This window comes from Somniosus microcephalus, chromosome 18 (genome assembly GCF_052327205.1).
Source record: "Somniosus microcephalus isolate GS21.2 chromosome 18, FLI_Smic_1.0, whole genome shotgun sequence".
Classification (NCBI taxonomy): Eukaryota; Metazoa; Chordata; class Chondrichthyes; order Squaliformes; family Somniosidae; genus Somniosus; species Somniosus microcephalus.
The window spans coordinates 64,577,852-64,598,306 of record NC_141004.1 but is presented as its reverse complement, the minus strand read 5'-3'; the positions used below and the strand labels follow the sequence as shown (position 1 = coordinate 64,598,306).

General features: G+C 46.9%; 1 protein-coding gene across 2 annotated transcripts in view; it reads right to left on the bottom strand.

The window, feature by feature from the left end:
* LOC147105331 (F-actin-monooxygenase MICAL3-like) overlaps positions 1-18,362 on the bottom strand; it is a 161,750-nt gene extending 143,388 nt beyond the window's left edge. For both annotated transcript variants that reach the window (XM_086011594.1, XM_086011596.1), the window contains exon 1: positions 18,126-18,362. The gene's annotated coding sequence lies outside the window, so the exon portion shown is untranslated. The remainder of the gene's footprint in view (positions 1-18,125) is intronic.
* Between the last annotated feature and the right edge of the window lie 2,093 nt (positions 18,363-20,455).

The window sequence follows — 20,455 nt, the reverse complement described above, 5'->3', positions numbered from 1 at the left end:
TTCCATCTTTACTTGGGACCCTGCTATCATGAGGGTGACCCAAATGGTTCGGTGATCCTCCTTTGCGATCACGTTGTGTAACTTTAGACAACTTAGTCTCCTGCTCCCGGAGTCATTATCACTCTTCTGATCTTCTGAACTACTGTCCGTCATCTTTTGTACTTTCTTGTACTTTTCCTTAGTAGTTCTTTTAGTGTTGGTTTTCTTTCCCGACCTGCAGACTCGTGCTATGTGTCCCACTTTTCCACATTGCCTGCATACTTTGTCCTTAAACCAGCAATCCTTCTGGTCATGGGTTGTTCTGCCGCAGCGATAGCACTTTTCTGCTCCATATGCCATTTCATTGGTGCTATATTCTTGCGGTTTCTGTTGTATTTCCGCAGCTCCCCGTGCTGCTGCTTCGTAGGATACTGCAACGCTGAAAGCCTTTTCTAGCGTAAGGTTCTTTTCCGAAAGTAGTCGTTTCTGGGTTCCTTCACTCTGGAGCCCGCAGACAAACTTATCCCTTAAGGTATCTGCCAGTCCTGCTCCGAACTGGCAGTGTTTCGATAACTTGCGTAGTTCCGTAAGATAGTCAGCATTACTTTTGTCTTTGTGCTGGTTTCTTTTATGGAACTTGAATCTTTCTGCTATCAGCAGCGGTGTAGGGTTTAGATGTTCCTGTAAGATATTGACAATCTCTTCAAAGCTTTTCTCCATTGGTTTAGCTGGGGTAACTAAATTCCGCAATAGGCCATATGTTCTCGCGCCCATCAAATTCAATAATACCGACGCCTTCTTTTCATCGGCCACCTCATTTGCCTTGCAGTACACTTCAATTCTTTCCACATACGTGGTCCAGTCTTCTATTTCATTGTCGAAAGCAGTGATGCTGCCACTCTTCGGCATCTTGGGTGGTTTAAAATGGCGCCTCCCGCGCTTTTCCTTCTTCCCCAATGGATTAAAATGGCGCCTCCCGCGCTTTTCCTTCTTCCCCCGCTGCAACCAACGCTGCTCCTAGCGTTCTAAATAGCAATGGCGGCGCCCCGCGGCTTTCTGTGCGTCTCTCTTTTGTTAATTAATTTTCTTAGTTTTATTCTTCTTCGACGCTGTCCACTGCGCGTCTCTTTTCCTTCCCCCTTTTTTTTTTTCTTTAACGCTGCCCGGCTCTTGAGCACCGGCCGCGCCCTGTGCGCTCCACCCTCTCTCTCTCTTTTTCTTCCCGACGACGCTGCTCGGCCCCCTTGCAGAGCCGCTCGATCGAGCTCTAGCCCGCCGCAGTCCGGGAAGGGTCAGCGCACTACCTGCTACCAGCCCAATTTGCTGGAACACCTTGACTGGAGAACCAAGCCCAGCTCTCCACAGCCTCCCCTGCGATTCTCTGAACTCCGATGGATCACTGGGCGGTTGCCCACGGTCGACGCCCGTTGCTCTGGCTTCGACCTCCAAGAAGCTTCTTTTCAGGGATGGATCCCCGTGAGGTGATGCAGTACTGCAGGTGAGTTCGAACCTGCTCGTCGCCACTGTAGTGTCCGCGTATCAATAACACACGGACTGCAGGAGAACGGTAATAACAGGTGTTTACTGAACAGAGGGTATGCTGGAACTAACTGTACAAATTACTACACGGTGTTATATACAGGTGTGGTCACTACTGGTACTGCAGTATACAGGGGCTGTAAAAGATAGTTCCTCTCTTAAAGGTACATACATTACATAAAGTGCTTTGGGACGTCCTGAGGTCGTGAAAACGCTATATAAATGCACGTTCTTCCTTTCTTTTCTTTCAACGCAATATTATCTGTGCTTTAAAGTGTCTCTAGTTTTTTCTGTGGCCTGTGCATTTATGAGGAGCCTTTATACGCTTATAATAACAAGTTTAACAAATCAAACAGTACAATGTATTATATTTGTAATCAGTGATTTCTTACATGTCGAAGAGCCTTTTCCATTTGCTCCGGCTGAATTGAGTCAGCTGACTTGTTCCCTAATGTCCTAAACTTGGTTAGTCTCTGTGACCAAACACGAAACAAATACGGTGCCAGAACGTGTTTTTCAGAGAACGCATTGCACTTCCTGCTGAAACGCAAAATGCTGAATATGAGTAATAAATCTCTTATGTTTCCATCTAAGGGTCTATTGGATAGGGATTCTGTTAGCTCAACTCAGCTGGTGCAGCAGTCGAGGATCAGGACTGGCCTCAGAACGTAGATGAGTGAGGCGAAAAATCCCAAAAGGTTTCCAATTGTGCTCCCCGGTAGGAAGTATGTATGTGTATTTGTGGGTGTAAGATAAAACAAAGAAGTTCAGTGCAGTACTGATGGAGTGTTGTACTGTTGGAGGTGCCGTCTTTTGGATGAGATGTTAAACCGAGGCCCCGTCTGTTCTCTCAGGTGGACGTAAAAGATCCCACGGCACTATTCAAAGAAGAGCAGGAGAGTTCTCCCCGGTGTCCTGGTCAATACTTATCCCTCAACCAACACCCAAAACAGATTACCTGATCATTTATTTCATTGCTATTTGTGGGACCTTGCTATGTACAAAATGGCTGCTGTGTTTTCCATACTACAGCAGTGATTATACTTCAAAAATTCTTAATTGGCTGTAAAGTGCTTTGGAATGTCCTGAATCATGAAAGGCGCTATAGAAATGCAAGTCTTTCTTTCTTTTTCTTTATATGTGTACGTGCATATGTGTGTGTGTGTGCATGTATTGGCTGTGAATCTTTTCTCTGTTAGAATCATTGAACAGTACAGGACAGAAGGAGGCCCATCGTGTCTGCGCTGGCTCTTTCGAAGAGCAATCCAGTTAGTCTCACTCCCCCTGCTCTTCCCCCATATCACGTGAATTTTTTCTCCTTCAAGTATTTATCCAATTTCCTTTTGAAGACTACTATTGAATCTGTATCCGCCACCCCATCTGGCAGTGCATTCCAAATCCGAACCACTCACTGTGCAAAAAAGTTTTTCCTCATGTCGCCTCTGGTTCTTTTGCCAATCACCTTAAATCTCTGCCCTCTGGTTATTGAGTAAAGCTGTCAAATACCAACAGCTGTCCAACTACCTGGCTGCAAGAAAAGAGACCCTTCACCAGAACTGGGTTCTCTCCTAAAATATCAGCCTGTCTTTTCCTGCTGACAAACCTGCATTTTTGTTTTTATTCCCCATTTACAGCATCCCTGTTTCTTTCCTCTCTATTTCTCAGTGCAGGTTAAGTCTGCATGTGAAGGAATTCTACTATAATAACCTTTTTAGAAAAATATACTATATAAGATAAATACACTATAGCCTTTTTAGAAAAATACACTATATAACTTTTTTTAAAGGAAGGCATGGCAAGCTGAATTTGGAAATCCTACCTTCTGAAAGAATTCTGGCCTCATTGAGATAAGACAGTGGTTTACCCTGAAGAGTACCTTATAAGGAACGCTACCTTATAAATTCTTTGGAACATGACAAACTGGGTTTGGAAATTTAGAAACCTAACTATGAAATAGCTATGAAAGAATTCTGGCTATTGAAACAGGACAAGTTGTTGATCCTGAATACGTAACCTTATTGAAACAGAAGAATGGGTGGCCCCGAATGGTAACCTTATTAAAATAAGACAATGGTCAGCCCTGGATGAATGATTTTGATTAAAACCTCTTGAGAATGACATGGTGTAAGGTACATCTGCCCTTTGCCCACATATGATAAACTCCCAATAGCTATTGATGATGTGGCAGTAAGAATTTCAGTAGGTCAGCTAAAAGATGATTAGTGATAATTAACTTGGATCAACAGAAACCTTATGAAAAACAACTGAAAAAGGGGTATAAATATTGGAGTCTCGAATGAGTAAATCAGACTCGCTTTAATTGGGCAAAGCGATTCTCGACTACAGGGGCGGCTCTGTAGTCTTCACTCTTTTGTACCTCGGGGATTGAAGGTAACTGGTACCTTGATAATTGATGGATATCCTATAATAGACAAGTTTAAGAACGGTAATACTGTAGTGAAGTTAAGATTTATAAGTAGGATTCTCTGTTAAGAATAAGATTGTACTTTTTCTCTTTTTAAAACTGTTAACGTTGCGATTGACTGATTCACCAACTGTAAATTGCATGTTGTTTTTTTAAATAAATATCTATATATTTTTAGAATTGTCTCATATAAGTCTTCTGTAGTAATAGCTCGTGAACCCAATCTTTGTACACTCTTTGGTGGAGAGTTACAATTTCTGAAGGAAATCTCCGGACGCTCATAATGGCCCAGAAATTCAGGTCGGGGGCTTCCCGCGGGTGCAAGCCCCCGATCTGCACTTACCTTACGCGCCGGTAATCAAAAAGATTGATTAAGAAAGGGAAGATAGATTATGAAAGTAAATTAGCAAAAAATATAAAAACAGATAGTAAGAGTTTTTATAGTTATATAAAAAGAAAAAGGGTGGCTAAAGTAAATGTTGGTCCCTTAGAGGATGAGACCGGGAAATTAATGGTGGGAAATATGGAGATGGCAAAAACACTGAATGAATATTTTATATCAGTCTTTACAGTAGAAGACACTAAGAATATCCCAACACTGGACAAACAGGGGGCTAAAGGGGGGGAGGAGCTAAACAGGATCAAAATCACTAAGGAAGTGGTACTCGGTAAAATAATGGGACTCAAGGCGGATAAATCACCTGGACCTGATGGCTTACATCCTAGGGTCTTGAGGGAAGTGGCGGTAGGGATTGTGGATGCATTGGTAATAATTTTCCAAAACTCCCTGGACTCGGCAAAGGTCCCGGCAGACTGGAAAACTGCTAATGTAACACCCTTATTTAAAAAGGGCAGTAGACAGAAGGCTGGAAACTATAGACCGGTTAGCCTAACATCTGTGGTAGGTAAAATTTTGGAGTCCATTATTAAGGAGACAGTAAGAGGACATTTGGATAATCATAATTTAATAGGACAAAGTCAGCATGGTTTTATGAAGGGGAAGTCATGTTTGACAAATTTGCTGGAGTTCTTTGAGGAAGTAACGTATAGGGTGGATAAAGGGGAACCAGTGGACGTAGTGTATTTAGACTTCCAAAAGGCATTTGACAGGGTGCCACACAAAAGATTATTGCTTAAGATAAAAAATCACGGGATTGGGGGTAATATTCTGGCATGGATAGAGGATTGGCTATCTAACAGAAGGTAGAGAGTTGGGATAAATGGTTAATTCTCAGACTGGCAATCAGTAACTAGTGGTGTTCCGCAGGGGTCAGTGCTGGATCCCCAACTCTTTACAATCTATATTAACGATTTGGAGGAGGGGACCGAGTGTAACATATCAAAGTTTGCAGATGATACTAAGATGGGAGGGAAAGTAGTGAGTGAGGAGGACATAAAAAACCTGCAAGGGGACATCGACAGGCTAAGTAAGTGGGCAGAGATTTGGCAGATGGAATACAATACTGGAAAGTGTGAGGTTATGCACTTTGGCAGGAAAAATCGTAGAGCAAGTTATTATCTTAATGGCAAGAAACTGGAATGTACTGAAGTACAAAGGGATCTGGGGGTCCTGGTGCACGAAACTCAAAAGGTTAGTATGCAGGTGCAGCAAGTGATTAAGAAGGCCAATGGAATGTTGGCTTTCATTGCTAGGGGGATAGAATATAAAAATAGGGAGGTAATGCTTCAGTTGTACAAGGTATTGGTGAGACCGCACCTGGAATACTGCGTACAGTTTTGGTGTCCATACTTAAGAAAGGACATACTTGCTCTCGAGTCAGTACAAAGAAGGTTCACTCGGTTAATCCCGGGGATGAGGGGATGGACATATGAGGAGAGGTTGAGTAGATTGGGACTCTACTCATTGGAGTTCAGAAGAATGAGAGGCGATCTTATTGAAACATATAAGATTGTGAAGGGGTTGGATCGGGTGGATGCGGGGAAGATGTTCCCGATGATGGGTGAAACTAGAACTAGGGGGCATAGTCTTAGAATAAGGGGCTGCTCTTTCAAAACTGAGATGAGGAGGAACTACTTCACTCAGAAGGTGGTAGGTCCATGGAATATGCTGCCCCAAAAAGCTGTAGAAGCTACATCATTACATAAATTTAAAACAGAAATAGACAGTTTCCTAGAAGTAAAGGGAATTAAGGGTTACGGGGAGTGGGCAGGAATTTGGACATGAGTCTAGGTTCGGATCGGTCATGGCCCTGTGGGTAGCGGAGCGGGCCCAGGGGCCGTGTAGCCTGATCCTGCTCCTATTTCATGTGTCTAATTCTGTTAGATTCAGGAGATGGTTCTGTGATAGTAGATTGGTGGTTAGGATCAGATCAGCCATGATCTTATTGAATGGCGGAGCAGGCTCGAGGGGCCGATTGGCCTACTCCTGCTCCTATTTCTTATGTTCTTATGTTCTTATCCCAGGGGCACAGTTAGTTCGATGCATCCCCTGGAATCACGTGGGCCATGGGCAGCCAATCGGAGCAGCGAATGCTCCATTCATAAGTCTGACAGGAAGTGCTGTCAAGACTTATAAATACTACAGCCCCAAAATAGCACTAAACCTTCAAATAATTTTTTTTTTAAATCACATTTTTAAAATAAACTATAAATTACATGAAATAACTATTTTAAAACAATAATTTAAATTTTTGAAAAAAATAATTTTATATTCTAACAGGGCTAAAAATAAACTTACCTTGCTTTAAAGTATTTAAAAATAATAAACCTGTGGAAAAAATATTTTAATTTTAATTAATTCACCACTTACCTTGTAAAAAGCAGGCCTTACGCCTGCTTTTTACATTTCTAAATTCTGCAGGCTTACGTTCCCGGAGAAACCTGTAAAAAAAACCTAAGTTTGATGCGCACGCGCAGCCTCCCCCGTGCACGCGTTCGACCTCTGAACCTCTTCGTTCAGAGGAATGGAAGTGCCGGTTTCCCGCGCATGCAGGAAACCGGCACTTCCATCGGGCCTACGGGTGAGTACACAGCGCGTACTCACCCGTGGAGACCCGGAGTTCTGGGCCAGTACTATCCGGGACGTTACAGTCTGGCTAAACTTATTAAAAGTGCTATCTGGAGGATGGTAACATTCTCGGGTTGTTGCTTTCCTTTAGGGAGAGATAGCCCAGACCTTTAGACCCAGTTAAGCGTCTTTAGGATTCGGCTACCTCAACCTTTAGTTGAAGGTGAACATCTGAGAAATACGCCTGATCCGGGATAGCCCCAAAGGGGCTCGGAGAAGTAAAAATCCTTTCATGCATTGCTGCAGATGCTGTCATTACTGAACATTAGTGATGTTGGCTGCAATTCGAATGTGGAAATCAAAGATGTCATTCAAATTTTGTGCTAAAAGTCTGTAGCAGTCGTTGGCAGTGTCAGAATGATCAATTTCTTAATTTTAGTTCAAGGTCACTGTAAGGTACACCCTGGTTACCATGACACAGAACTCTGACATTGAATGGACATTGACTCCAATATAGGGCTGCACTGAGCTCATTGTACATCCTCGGCAAACAAGTACTGGAGAATCATGAGATGGCAATGGGAGTGGGGGAATAAGAACATAAGAACATAAGAAATAGGAGCAGGTGTAGGCCAATCAGCCCCTCGAGCCTGCTCCGCCATTCAATAAGATCCTGGCTGATCTGATCCTAACTGCCAATCTACTATCACAGAACCATCTCCTGAATCTAACAGAATTAGACACACGAAATAGGAGCAGGATCAGGCTACACGGCCCCTGGGCCCGCTCCGCTACCCACAGGGCCATGACCGATCTGAACCTAGACTCATGTCCAAATTCCTGCCCGCTCCCCGTAACCCTTAATTCCCTTTACTTCTAGGAAACTGTCTATTTCTGTTTTAAATTTATGTAATGATGTAGCTTCTACAGCTTTTTGGGGCAGCATATTCCATGGACCTACCACCCGCTGAGTGAAGTAGTTCCTCCTCATCTCAGTTTTGAAAGAGCAGCCCCTTATTCTAAGACTATGCCCCCAAGTTCTAGTTTCACCCATCATCGGGAACATCCTCCCCGCATCCACCCGATGCAACCCCTTCACAATCTTGTATGTTTCAATAAGATCGCCTCTCATTCTTCTGAACTCCAATGAGTAGAGTCCCAATCTACTCAACCTCTCCTCATATGTCCATCCCCTCATCCCCGGGATTAACCGAGTGTACATTAGTATCACCTCCCCCGCAATCAGTTTAAAATCTATTCTTTTTAAGTAAGCTTCTCATTGCTGTTTAAAGCCATTTAGTTACAGTAAACAGATTCTAGGCAGTCCATCTGTCCCATCATCACTGACATTAACAGACCAGTGATGCAGCAACTGATATACTGTGCAATAGAAAGCAGGATACTGGTTCACAGTCCAGTACACATGGAAGACATAAATACCAACTAGAGAGGGTGTAAGGCTGGCAGCTGCACTGTACATGGGCGTTCAAGTAGTTCATGAGATGGGTCTGGTTTATGTCGGTGTCAATTCAGAACTTGTATATTGGTTAGCTTAAAGGAGCAATTACTTTTAGGACAAATCCAATCGCCATTTTATCCATTAACTGGGTATTAGAGAACAAAACTCTGGCTGCTCTAACTCCAGAATCACTTTCCATTCCCACTCACCCTGTCCCAATCTCTAACACCAGCTCCCCATCCCCACTCACCCTGTCCCAATCTCCAACACCAGCTCCCCATCCCCACTCACCCTGTCCCAATCTCCAACACCAGCTCCCCATCCCCACTCACCCTGTCCCAATCTCTAACACCAGCTCCCCATCCCCACTCACCCTGTCCCAATCTCCAACACTAGCTCCCCATCCCCACTCACCCTGTCCCAGACTCTAACACCAGCTCCCCATCCCCACTCACCCTGTCCCAGACTCTAACACCAGCTCCCCATCCCCACTCACCCTGTCCCAATCTCCAACACCAGCTCCCCATCCCCATTCACCCTGTCCCAATCTCCAACACCAGCTCCCCATCCCCACTCACCCTGTCCCAATCTCCAACACCAGCTCCCCATCCCCACTCACCCTGTCCCAGTCTTCAAACACCAGCTCCCCATCCCCACTCACCCTGTCCCAATCTCTAACACCAGCTCCCCATCCCCACTCACCCTGTCCCAGTCTCCAACACCAGCTCCCCATCCCCACTCACCCTGTCCCAGACTCTAACACCAGCTGCCCACTCACCCTGTCCCAATCTCTAACACCAGCTCCCCATCCCCACTCACCCTGTCCCAGTCTCCAACACCAGCTCCCCATCCCCACTCACCCTGTCCCAGACTCTAACACCAGCTCCCCATCCCCACTCACCCTGTCCCAGTCTCCAACACCAGCTCCCCATCCCCACTCACCCTGTCCCAGACTCTAACACCAGCTCCCCATCCCCACTCACCCTGTCCCAGTCTCCAACACCAGCTCCCCATCCCCACTCACCCTGTCCCAGTCTCCAACACCAGCTCCCCATCCCCACTCACCCTGTCTCAGTCTCCAACACCAGCATTTGACATTCACTGTCACGTTTCAGGAATACTGTTGAGTTTTTGTTTGGAAATGAGACACATTTAGGTGGGTTTTTAAAAAAAATTAAAGCGGTTTTGCACAGGTTTAAAATTCTCCTTATAGCCACTGAGAGAAAGCGGAGTTTGCATGTTATTTAACCAGGTAATGAAGATGTGTTTATACAATGACTGGGACATTGGTAAATTTGTTATCTCACCTCAAGCTTTCTATGAAAATCCACACCTATTATTGTTGGGTTGACCCAATCAATGGAGCCTGCCACAAATCCCATTATTCTTGGGTTACGGGGGTGCGAAGTGGTGGGTGGTGAGATAGTCCTTTTTTTAATGGTCTACCAATGAATCATTGAATGGGTTAGAAGTCGGGGAGAAAGCCCACCCATTTCATGTGATCAGAAGTTACAAAAACAAGATAAAGCCCCATGTTCAGGATCAGTCAGTCAGGATGGTCGACAGAGAAAAAAGCAAGAAAACCCTAGGAAGTGAGACTAGTGTCAACCAAGCCCTGGGAGACCTTGGTCTGTTTCAATGCTAGGCAATATTGTCAAGCCACAAACCAAGCGCAAGGCAGTGTGGTTTATCATTTTCTTATTCACACAGAGGAGTTTAAGATAAGTGAAGAAAGTGAGTTTTGATTATAATGGTTAACATTGCATTCAATTGCTGTCTGTAAAATAAATAAAGCAGATTAGTGATCCATATCTGACCCCGTCTCACTAAACGATGAGAGAAGCACACAAGACGGCACGTGTGTAAGACGATGTCTAATTCAGATCACAAGGGTGTCCTATTGTTGTACTCCTACTCCCATGGTTATATTAATGTATGATTGGGAAATATGGGCGCACTCCTGAACGTAAGAAATGGTGACTGCTTATGGGAGTGGCTAAAGTTGGTTATCCCCAAGACAATAACTAAGGCAACCCCCGAAATTTGTCACTTACACACATAGGAACAGTAGTAGGCCATTCAGTCCCTCAAGCCTGTTCCGCCATTCAATGAGATCGTGGCTTAACTCCATCCACCCGCCTTTTGCTTCATATTCTTATATACCCTTGTCTAGCAAAAATCTATCGGTCAGATTGAGCGAGCATCTACTCATTTTTGTGTGGGAGAGTTCCTCACTTCTACCACCCTTTGCATGAAGAAGTATTTTCTAACTTCATTCCTGAATGGCCTGGCTCTGATTTGTAGGTTATGTCCCTCTGTCCTAGATTCCCCCACTAGCAGAAAAAGTTTCTCTCTATCTACCCTATCAGTTCCTTTCAAAATCCTAAAAACCTCAATCGAATCACCCCTTAACCTTCTATATTCCAGAAATACAAGCCTAGTTTATGTAAATCTCTCCTTATCATCGATAGCACGGGTAATTTCCAGCAGGAATCACTAGAACAGTGACCAGGAGCCTAATTTACCTCTTCCGAGTGTCAGCTGTGGCTCAGTGGGCAGCACCCTCGCCTCTGAGTCAGACGGTTGTGGGTTCAAGTCCCACTCCAGAGCCTTGAGCACAAAAATCTAGGCTGACACTCCAGTACAGTACTGAGGGAGTGCTGTCGGAAGTGCCACCTTTCGGCTGAGATGTTAAACCGAGTCCCTGTCTGCTCCTTCAGGCGGATGTAAACGATCCCATGGCACTATTTTGAAGAGCAGGGGAGTAATCTCTGGTTTCCTGGCCAATATTTATCCCTCAATCAACATCACAAAAACAGATTATCTGGTCATTATCACATTGCTGTTTGTGGGAGCTTGCTGTGTGCAAATTGGCCGCTGCATTTCCTATATTGCAACGGTGACTACACTCCAAAAGTACTTCATTGGCTATAAAGTGCTTTGGGACATCCTGAGGACGTGAAAGGCACTATATAAATGCAAGTCTTTCTTTTTTCTGAACCCAGTACCGTTGAGGCCAATTTGAGTTCCCCAAGGTCCTGGCTGAGGTTAACGAACTTGCTACAGGCTCGTGATGCAGTTTGCAGCACATATGCAGTATCTGGAGGATGCAGGAGCTGACAGTAAACCCTGTATAATTAAATCATTATCTTTGATCCAGTGTGAAGAGCAAACAGAAGCAGGATGGTAACTAAGCAGGTGACAAGTTATCAATCTGCAACCCTCCCACTGCTGGTTAATTTACCTCAATAGAAAAAGGGAGTGGCTGTTTGGTTGGAAGTTGTTGAGTGACTTTAACCCAACGTAGGTTTGAGCTGGTCTCTGGGAGCCGCAGCATACTGACCTGGGGATAACTCAACGATTCCCCCTTTTCCTGCCTCTGCATTTGCTTAACACCTGTTACATCTCTAACTATTCCCAGTTCTGATGAAAGGTCACCGACCTGAAACGTTGACTCGGTTTCTCTCTCCACAGATGCTGCCTGACCGGCTGAGTATTTCCAGCATTTTCTGTTTTTATTTCAGATTTCCAGCATCCGCAGTATTTGGCTTTTGTTTCCTTATCCAAGTGTTGGCCCCTGCTCAAGAGGTCAATGTCACAAGGCCAGTTTGTCCACCAGACAATTCTGTTCAAACGCAGGTCCGAGACTCAGCATTTTTATTGTGCTCTGATTTTTTTTTTATTCGTTCGTGGGATGTGGGCGTCGCCGACAAGGCCAGCATTTATTGCCTATCCCTAATTGCCCTCGAGAAGGTGGTGGTGAGCCGCTGCCTTGAACCGCTGCAGTCCGTGTGGTGAAGGTGCTCCCACAGTGCTGTTATGGAGGGAGTTCCAGGATTTTGACCCAGCCACGATGAAGGACCGGTGATATACTTCTAAGTCAGGATGGTGTGTAACTTGGAGGGGAACTTGGAGGTGGTGGTGTTCCCACGCGCCCGCTGCCCTTGTCCTTCTAGGTGGACGAGGTCGCGGGTTTGGGAGATGCTGCCGAAAAGCCTTGGCGAGTTGCTGCAGTGCATCTTGTAGTTGGTACACACTGCAGCCACGGTACGTCGATGGTGGAGGGAGTGAATGTATAAGGTGGTGGATGGGGTGCCAATCAAGCGGGTTGCTTTGTCCTGAATGGTGTCGAGCTTCTTGAATGTTGTTGGAGTGTTGATTGCCCTGTTGCACAAAGACTACTTTGTCAACTGCTTTACTACATGGACCTGACTCAGCGTGCATGTGTAAATAATAAAGCAATTCTGAAACAAGTAAACAACTAATGCCGATCATGAGCAAAATCCAGTGTGGATAAAAGCACCTTGTGATGCTGAGTCATGCAGAGCGGGAAGATCCCAGGTTCCATCCCCAAGTTTATGCTGTGTTAACTGATCCAGTATACGGATCTCAGCGAGTAATTACATTGCATGATTTCGGTTTGCCTGCATGTTCTATTGCACCATAACAAGGCCAAAGTCACAACAATATGACCTTTACCCCCTGACAACCTCCAGTGACATTTGCTAATATCATATAGAGATCTATGGAGATACCTGCCCAGGATTGCAACTTATGGTCGGTCTTAGTTTAACACATACATGATCCTGGGTCCCAGTTGAAATATAAATTGCTAATTCGCAGTCATTTTATATCACTCCGCCAAGCCATACAGGTCAGAACGGTTCAGAACAGTGCAGGTTTAGCAACAACTTGCATTTAAATAGCACCTTTACAGTGTCAGCTGTGGCTCAGTGTGTAGCACTCTCACCACTGAGTCAGAAGGTCATGGGTTCATGTCCCGCGCCAAGAACAGAAGCACAAAACGTAGGCTGACACTCCAGTGCCGTACTGAGGGAGAGATGAACTGTTGGAGGTGCCATTTTTCAGATGAGACATTAAACAAAGGCTCGTTGGGTGCGTGTAAAGAGATCCCACAGCACTATTTTGAAGAAGAGTGGGAGTGTTCTCCTCGGTGTCCTGGCCAATATTTATCCCTCAACCAACATCACGAAAAAACAGATTACCTGGACATTATCACATTGCTGTTTGTGGGAGCTTGCTGTGCGCAAATTGGCTGCCACGTTTTCTACATTACAACAGTGACTATGCTTCAAAAGTACTTCATTGGCTGTAAAGCACTTTGGGACATCCTGAGATAGTGAAAGGTGCTATATAAAGGCACAGTCGTTCTTTTCTTCTTTCACCTTTAACACAGTAAAATGTTCCCGCAGTTATGGGAACACTGGAACCAGACTAGCTTCCATAACAACGCCTACTGCACACCAAAGGCGCGGAGCCCCTTTGAGACATTTCGACCTGTAAAGGCAAGTGTTATTAACATTGACATTTGATTGAATATTTTGTCCAGATAATGTCATTTTGTTTTAACTATTTCTCTCCCTCCACTAATGGAGGAGCTGATTCATGTCGGGGTGCGGTTCCGCGAGTACCCACTGCCTCCTGGCACTTCAGCCAAATTGACGTTCTTCATGCATGAGGCCAGAAAGTGAGCATCGGCGGGCTATTCGACTTTGGAGGGCATCACAATATTGAACTGCCTGTTTCATCCAATGTCCATACATCTGCACTCTCCATGGGGTCACGATCAAGGGTGGGAAAAGATGGGTGATTTTACCGCTCCCTAGCCCAGTGATGCTGAGTCCAATAGTAATACTTCAGCTGCTGCAGCAGCTGAGACCAGTCAACGTGGCACAGACTGGGAGTTGATCCCGGGATCTTCTCTTCTGAGCCAGGTACTTGTAGCTTAGGTGTCAGCCGTGGCTCAGTGGGTAGCGCTCTTGCCTCTGAGTCACGGGTTGTGGGTTCAAGTCCCATTCCAGGGACTTAAGCACTTAATCTAGGCTGACACTCCAGTGCAGTACCGAGGGAGTGCTGCACTGTTGGAGGTGCTGTCTTTCAGATGAGATGTTAAACTGAGGCTCCGTCTGCATTCTCAGGTGGGCATAAAAGAGTCCCATGGCACTATTTTGAAGAAGAGCAGGGGCGTTCTCCCCGGTGTCCTGGCCAATATTTATCCAACATCACTAAAACAGATTATCTGGTCACTATCACATTGCTGTTTGTGGGAGCTTGCTGTGCGCAAATTGGCTGCCACATTTTCTACATTACAACAGTAATTACACTTTAAAAATACTTAATTGGCTGTAAAGCGCTTTAGGATGTCCTACATAGAAACATAGAAGATAGGAGCAGGAGTAGGCCATTCGGCCCCTCGAGCCTGCTCCGCCATTCAATGAGATCATGGCTGATCATCCAAATTCAGTACCCTGTCCCTGCCTTCTCCCCATATCCCTTGATCCCTTTAGCCTTAAGAAATATATCTAACTCCCTCTTGAATATATTCAATGAATTGGCCTCTACTGCCTTCTGTGGTAGAGAATTCCACAGGTTCACCACTCTCTGGATGAAGAAATTCCTCATCTCTGTCCTGAGGTCGTGAAAGGCGCTATATAAATGCAAGTTCCTTCTTTCTTATACAATGCTCTGTAATGGAATGGGCCTTGATTATGCTCCCTGCTGGCTCTCACTAGCTAGCTAGCTGTTTGCCTTGGGGCGATGGTTAATAATGAGTGTCAACAGATGTGACTAACCTGCTGTGCATTTCTATTGCTTTCTGTTTTTATTGAATTGCTTCGTTCCATTGTGTTTGTCCAATCCCACTGTTAGAGGTGTGAAAACAAGGTGAGATAGGGTTTCAATCACGAGATAATTACAGGTCAGGCAGGGCTTTCAACCCATCTTAATTATCCATCCAGAAAGACTGTACAGGCCGCCCAATTTCAGCATTCAATTGTTTCTTAAATGATTCCAGGGTTTTCACCTCCACCATTCTTTCTGGAAACTTATTCCACACGTTGACTGCTCTTTGTGTGAAGAACTTTCTGATATCAGTTCTGGCCCACACACCGGTTCCGCTCAATACAAATTGATCATGCAAGACTATGCCGGGTGGACCATCAACTTGGAGGTAATCAACTGTTAAAAGCTGGAGCTGCCAAGCATTAAGGAACAGGTACTGCCTCTTGGTAGAACAGCTGAGACTCAGCTGATTGAAGTCAGGAGATCGCAAAGCTTGGGAGCCAAATGACCCCCCTACCGAACATCAAGCCACTGTTTCCAAGACCGTCACTGACCTCATCTCCTCTGGAGAGCTCCCCTCCACGGCCGCCAACCTCATAGTTCCCCAACCCCGCACAGCCCGCTTCTACCTCCTTCCCAAGATCCACAAACAGGACTGCCCTGGTAGACCCATCGTTTCAGCCTGTTCTTGCCCCACGGAACTTATCTCTTCCTATCTCGACTCTATTTTTTCTCCCCTTGTCCAGTCTTGTCCCACCTACATCCGCGGCTCTTCCAACGCCCTCCGCCACTTTAACAGTTTCCAGTTTCCTGGCCCCAACCGTCTCCTTTTCACTATGGACGTACAATCCCTCTACACCTCCATCCCCCACCAGGATGGCCTGAGGGCGCTCCGCTTCTTCCTTGAACAGAGGCCCAGCCAGTCCCCATCCACCACCACCCTCCTCCGCCTGGCTGAACTTGTTCTCACATTGGACAACTTCTCCTTTGACTCCACTCATTTCCTCAAAATTAAAGGTGTTGCTATGGGAACCCGCATGGGTCCCAGCTATGCCTGCCTTTTTGTGGGATATGTGGAACACTCTTTGTTCCAGCCCTACTCGGGTCCCCTCCCTCACCTCTTTTTCCGGTACATTGATGACTGTATCGGTGCTGTTTCCTGCTCTCGCCCTGAACTAGAAAATTTCATTCACTTTGCTTCCAATTTCCACCCTTCCCTCACCTTCACATGGCCCATCTCCGATTCTTCCCTTCCCTTCCTCGACTTCTCTGTCTCCATCTCTGGGGATAGGCTAGTGACAAACATTCACTACAAGCTCACTGACTCCCACAGCTACCTGGACTACACATTCTCCCACCCCGCTTCCTGTAAGGACTCTATTCCATTCTCCCAGTTTCTCCGTCTCCGCCGCATCTGCTCTGACGATGCCACCTTCTATACTAGTGCTTCCGACATGTCTTCCTTTTTCCTCAACCGAGGATTCCCCTCTACTGTGGTTGACACTGCCCTTGACCGTGTCCATTCTATTTCCCGCACTTCTGCTCTCACCCCTTCCCCTCCCTCCCAGAACCACGATAGGGTTCCCCTTGTCCTCACCTTTCACCCCACCAGCCTCCACATTCAACGGATAATCCTCCGCCATTTCCGCCACCTCCAACGTGATCCCACCACCAAACACATCTTCCCCTCACCTCCCCTTTCAGCATTCCGAAGGGACCACTCCCTCCGTGACACCCTGGTCCACTCCTCTATCACCCCCAACAGCCCTTCCCCTTCACCGGCACCTTCCCGTGCAAGCGCAGGAGATGTAACACATGCCCTTTTACCTCCACCCTTCCCACTGTCCACGGCCCTAAACACCCCTTCCAGGTGAAACAGCAATTTACTTGTACTTCCTGCAATCTAGTATACTGTATTCGCTGCTCACGATGTGGTCTCCTCTACATTGGGGAGACCAAACGCAGATTGGGTGACCGTTTTGCGGAACACCTCCGTTCAGTCCGTAAGGGTGATCCCGAGCTTCCGGTCGCCTGTCATTTTAATTCACTGCCCCATTCCCACTCAGACCTCACTGTCCTCGGCCTTTTTTCACTGTTCCAATAAAGCTCAACGTAAACTTGAGGAACAACACCCCATCTTTCGATTAGGCACTTTACAGCCTTCTGGACTCAACACAGAGTTCAACAATTTCAGACCATAACCTCTGCCCCATCCCTTTTTTTCCCCCATTTATTTTTTTTTCTCTCTTTCCCACATGGCAGCTGTCTTTCATTCTGCCATCGCCATTCACACTTCATCTAGAGCCATCTTTTGTTTCTTAACTTGCCCCATTACCATCTCCTTTTGCCTCGCACCATCATCCCTTTTGTCTCTTAATCTCTCCTGCCTTCCACCCTATCACAGACCTTCCCTTTTGTTCTTTCCTCCCCTCCCCCCTTTCCCTGCCCCTACACTTGCTTAAAAACCTGTTCATTCTCCAGCTTTTTCCAGTTCTGACGAAGGGTCATCGACCTGAAACGTTAACTCTGTTTCTCTCTCCACAGATGCTGACCTGCTGAGTATTTCCAGCATTTTCTGTTTTTATTTTTGGTTCTCAGCTCTCTTTAGTTTCCAGGTTCTGCGACCTGTTAACAGCTGTGAGACTATCAGATTAGACAGAAACACAATAGCCACTACAGAATACGTCTGTAGACCATGGCATGTCCCACTGATGACAACGTGTGTGACCTTGTATGTGTCTAGCCTTTAGATGGGAGCTGTATACCCCGCTAGGCCTTTGGAGCAGCAAATGAATACTGATTTGAACCTGGATTTGGGGGCCATCTATCTGTTAAAGTGAGATCAGATTAAACTTTACATTCTTGGCAGGTATCAATGCAGCTACTTGTTCTCTTCTGCAATCGCTGCACCTATAAGGTAGGCAGATATCTCCTCGCTGGAGGGGCAGGCTTTGGGTTTAATGTCTCATCCAAATGACAGCACTTCTGACAGTGCAGCACTCCCTCAGTACTGCACTGGAGCTTCATCCTAGACTTTGTGCTCATGTCTTGAGTGGGAGCTTGAACCCACGACCTTCTGCCTCCAGAGGCACGAGCGCTACCACTGAGCCATGGCTGACAGCCTAAACCAACAAAATTCATCACAATAATCAAAGATAAGTAATTAGTAATACCTGCAAGGGGTTAACTTATCCTCTTCAAATGAGTACTCCTGCAGAATTTGGGGGAAAGTCTTTTGAAGAGGGAGTGACGATGATTTTCCAACTTCACACTGCCAGTAGGGAGCCTCCTCTCCTCACAATCTGTACTCGGGAAATCAGCCACAGTCAGTCCTGCCTAGGGTTTCCAACCTCCAGGATTGGCCTGGAGTCTCCAGGAATTGTAGATTGATCTCCAGGACACTGCTGCCAGCAATCTGGGAGAAAAATCATAGAGGCATTAAAAATCATTGAGACATTTTGCATTTTCTTTAAACATACATTTATTAGTTATAAAAATATTGGAGTTGGGAAAAAAAGATGTTTGATTGGATGATTTTTGACTCTCAATCAGATAACGAGAGACTGTACGCTTCCCAATTAATGTGGGAAGGCAAGGCTCGGTGAGGGTGTGAAGGGGTGAGGATGTGAAGGGGTGAGGATGGGAAGGGGTGAGGATGTGAAGGGGGTGAGGATGTGAAGGGGGTGAGGATGTGAAGGGGGTGAGGATGTGAAGGGGTGAGGATGTGAAGGGGGTGAGGATGTGAAGGGGTGAGGATGTGAAGGGGTGAGGATGGGAAGGGGGTGAGGATGGGAAGGGGGTGAGGATGTGAAGGGGTGAGGATGTGAAGGGGGTGAGGATGTGAACGGGTGAGGATGTGAAGGGGTGAGGATGTGAAGGGGGTGAGGATGTGAAGGGGGTGAGGATGTGAAGGGGGTGAGGATGTGAAGGGGGTGAGGATGTGAAGGGGGTGAGGATGTGAACGGGTGAGGATGTGAAGGGGTGAGGATGTGAAGGGGGTGAGGATGTGAAGGGGTGAGGATGTGAAGGGGGTGAGGATGTGAAGGGGGTGAGGATGTGAACGGGTGAGGATGTGAAGGGGGTGAGGATGGGAAGGGGGTGAGGATGTGAACGGGTGAGGATGTGAAGGGGTGAGGATGTGAAGGGGTGAGGATGTGAAGGGGGTGAGGATGTGAAGGGGTGAGGATGTGAAGGGGTGAGGATGTGAAGGGGGTGAGGATGTGAAGGGGTGAGGGTGTGAAGGGGGTGAGGATGTGAAGGGGTGAGGATGTGAACGGGTGAGGATGTGAAGGGGTGAGGATGTGAAGGGGGTGAGGATGGGAAGGGGGTGAGGATGTGAACGGGTGAGGATGTGAAGGGGTGAGGATGTGAAGGGGGTGAGGATGTGAAGGGGTGAGGATGTGAAGGGGTGAGGATGTGAAGGGGGTGAGGATGTGAAGGGGGTGAGGATGTGAAGGGGTGAGGATGTGAAGGGGTGAGGATGTGAAGGGGTGAGGATGTGAAGGGGGTGAGGATGTGAAGGGGGTGAGGATGTGAAGGGGGTGAGGATGTGAAGGGGGTGAGGATGTGAAGGGGGTGAGGATGTGAAGGGGGTGAGGATGTGAAGGGGGTGAGGATGTGAAGGGGGTGAGGATGTGAAGGGGGTGAGGATGTGAAGGGGGTGAGGATGTGAAGGGGGTGAGGATGTGAAGGGGGTGAGGATGTGAAGGGGGTGAGGATGTGAAGGGGGTGAGGATGTGAAGGGGGTGAGGATGTGAAGGGGTGAGGATGTGAAGGGGGTGAGGATGTGAAGGGGGTGAGGATGTGAAGGGGGTGAGGATGTGAAGGGGGTGAGGATGTGAAGGGGGTGAGGATGTGAAGGGGTGAGGATGTGAAGGGGTGAGGATGTGAAGGGGTGAGGATGTGAAGGGGGTGAGGATGTGAAGGGTGAGGATGTGAAGGGGGTGAGGATGTGAAGGGGGTGAGGATGTGAAGGGGGTGAGGATGTGAAGGGGGTGAGGATGTGAAGGGGTGAGGATGTGAAGGGGTGAGGATGTGAAGCGGGGTGAGGATGTGAAGGGGTGAGGATGTGAAAGGGGTGAGGATGTGAAGGGGGTGAGGATGTGAAGGGGTGAGGATGTGAAGGGGGTGAGGATGTGAAGGGGGTGAGGATGTGAAGGGGTGAGGATGTGAAGGGGGTGAGGATGTGAAGGGGTTGAGGATGTGAAGGGGTGAGGGTGTGAAGGGGGTGAGGATCGTGAAGGGGTGAGGATGTGAAGGGGGTGAGGATGGGAAGGGGGTGAGGATGGGAAGGGGGTGAGGATGTGAAAGGGGTGAGGATGTGAAGGGGTGAGGATGTGAAGGGGTGAGGATGTGAAGGGGGTGAGGATGTGAAGGGGTGAGGATGTGAAGGGGGTGAGGATGTGAAGGGGGTGAGGATGTGAAGGGGGTGAGGATGTGAAAGGGTGAGGATGTGAAGGGGTGAGGATGTGAAGGGGGTGAGGATGTGAAGGGGTGAGGATGT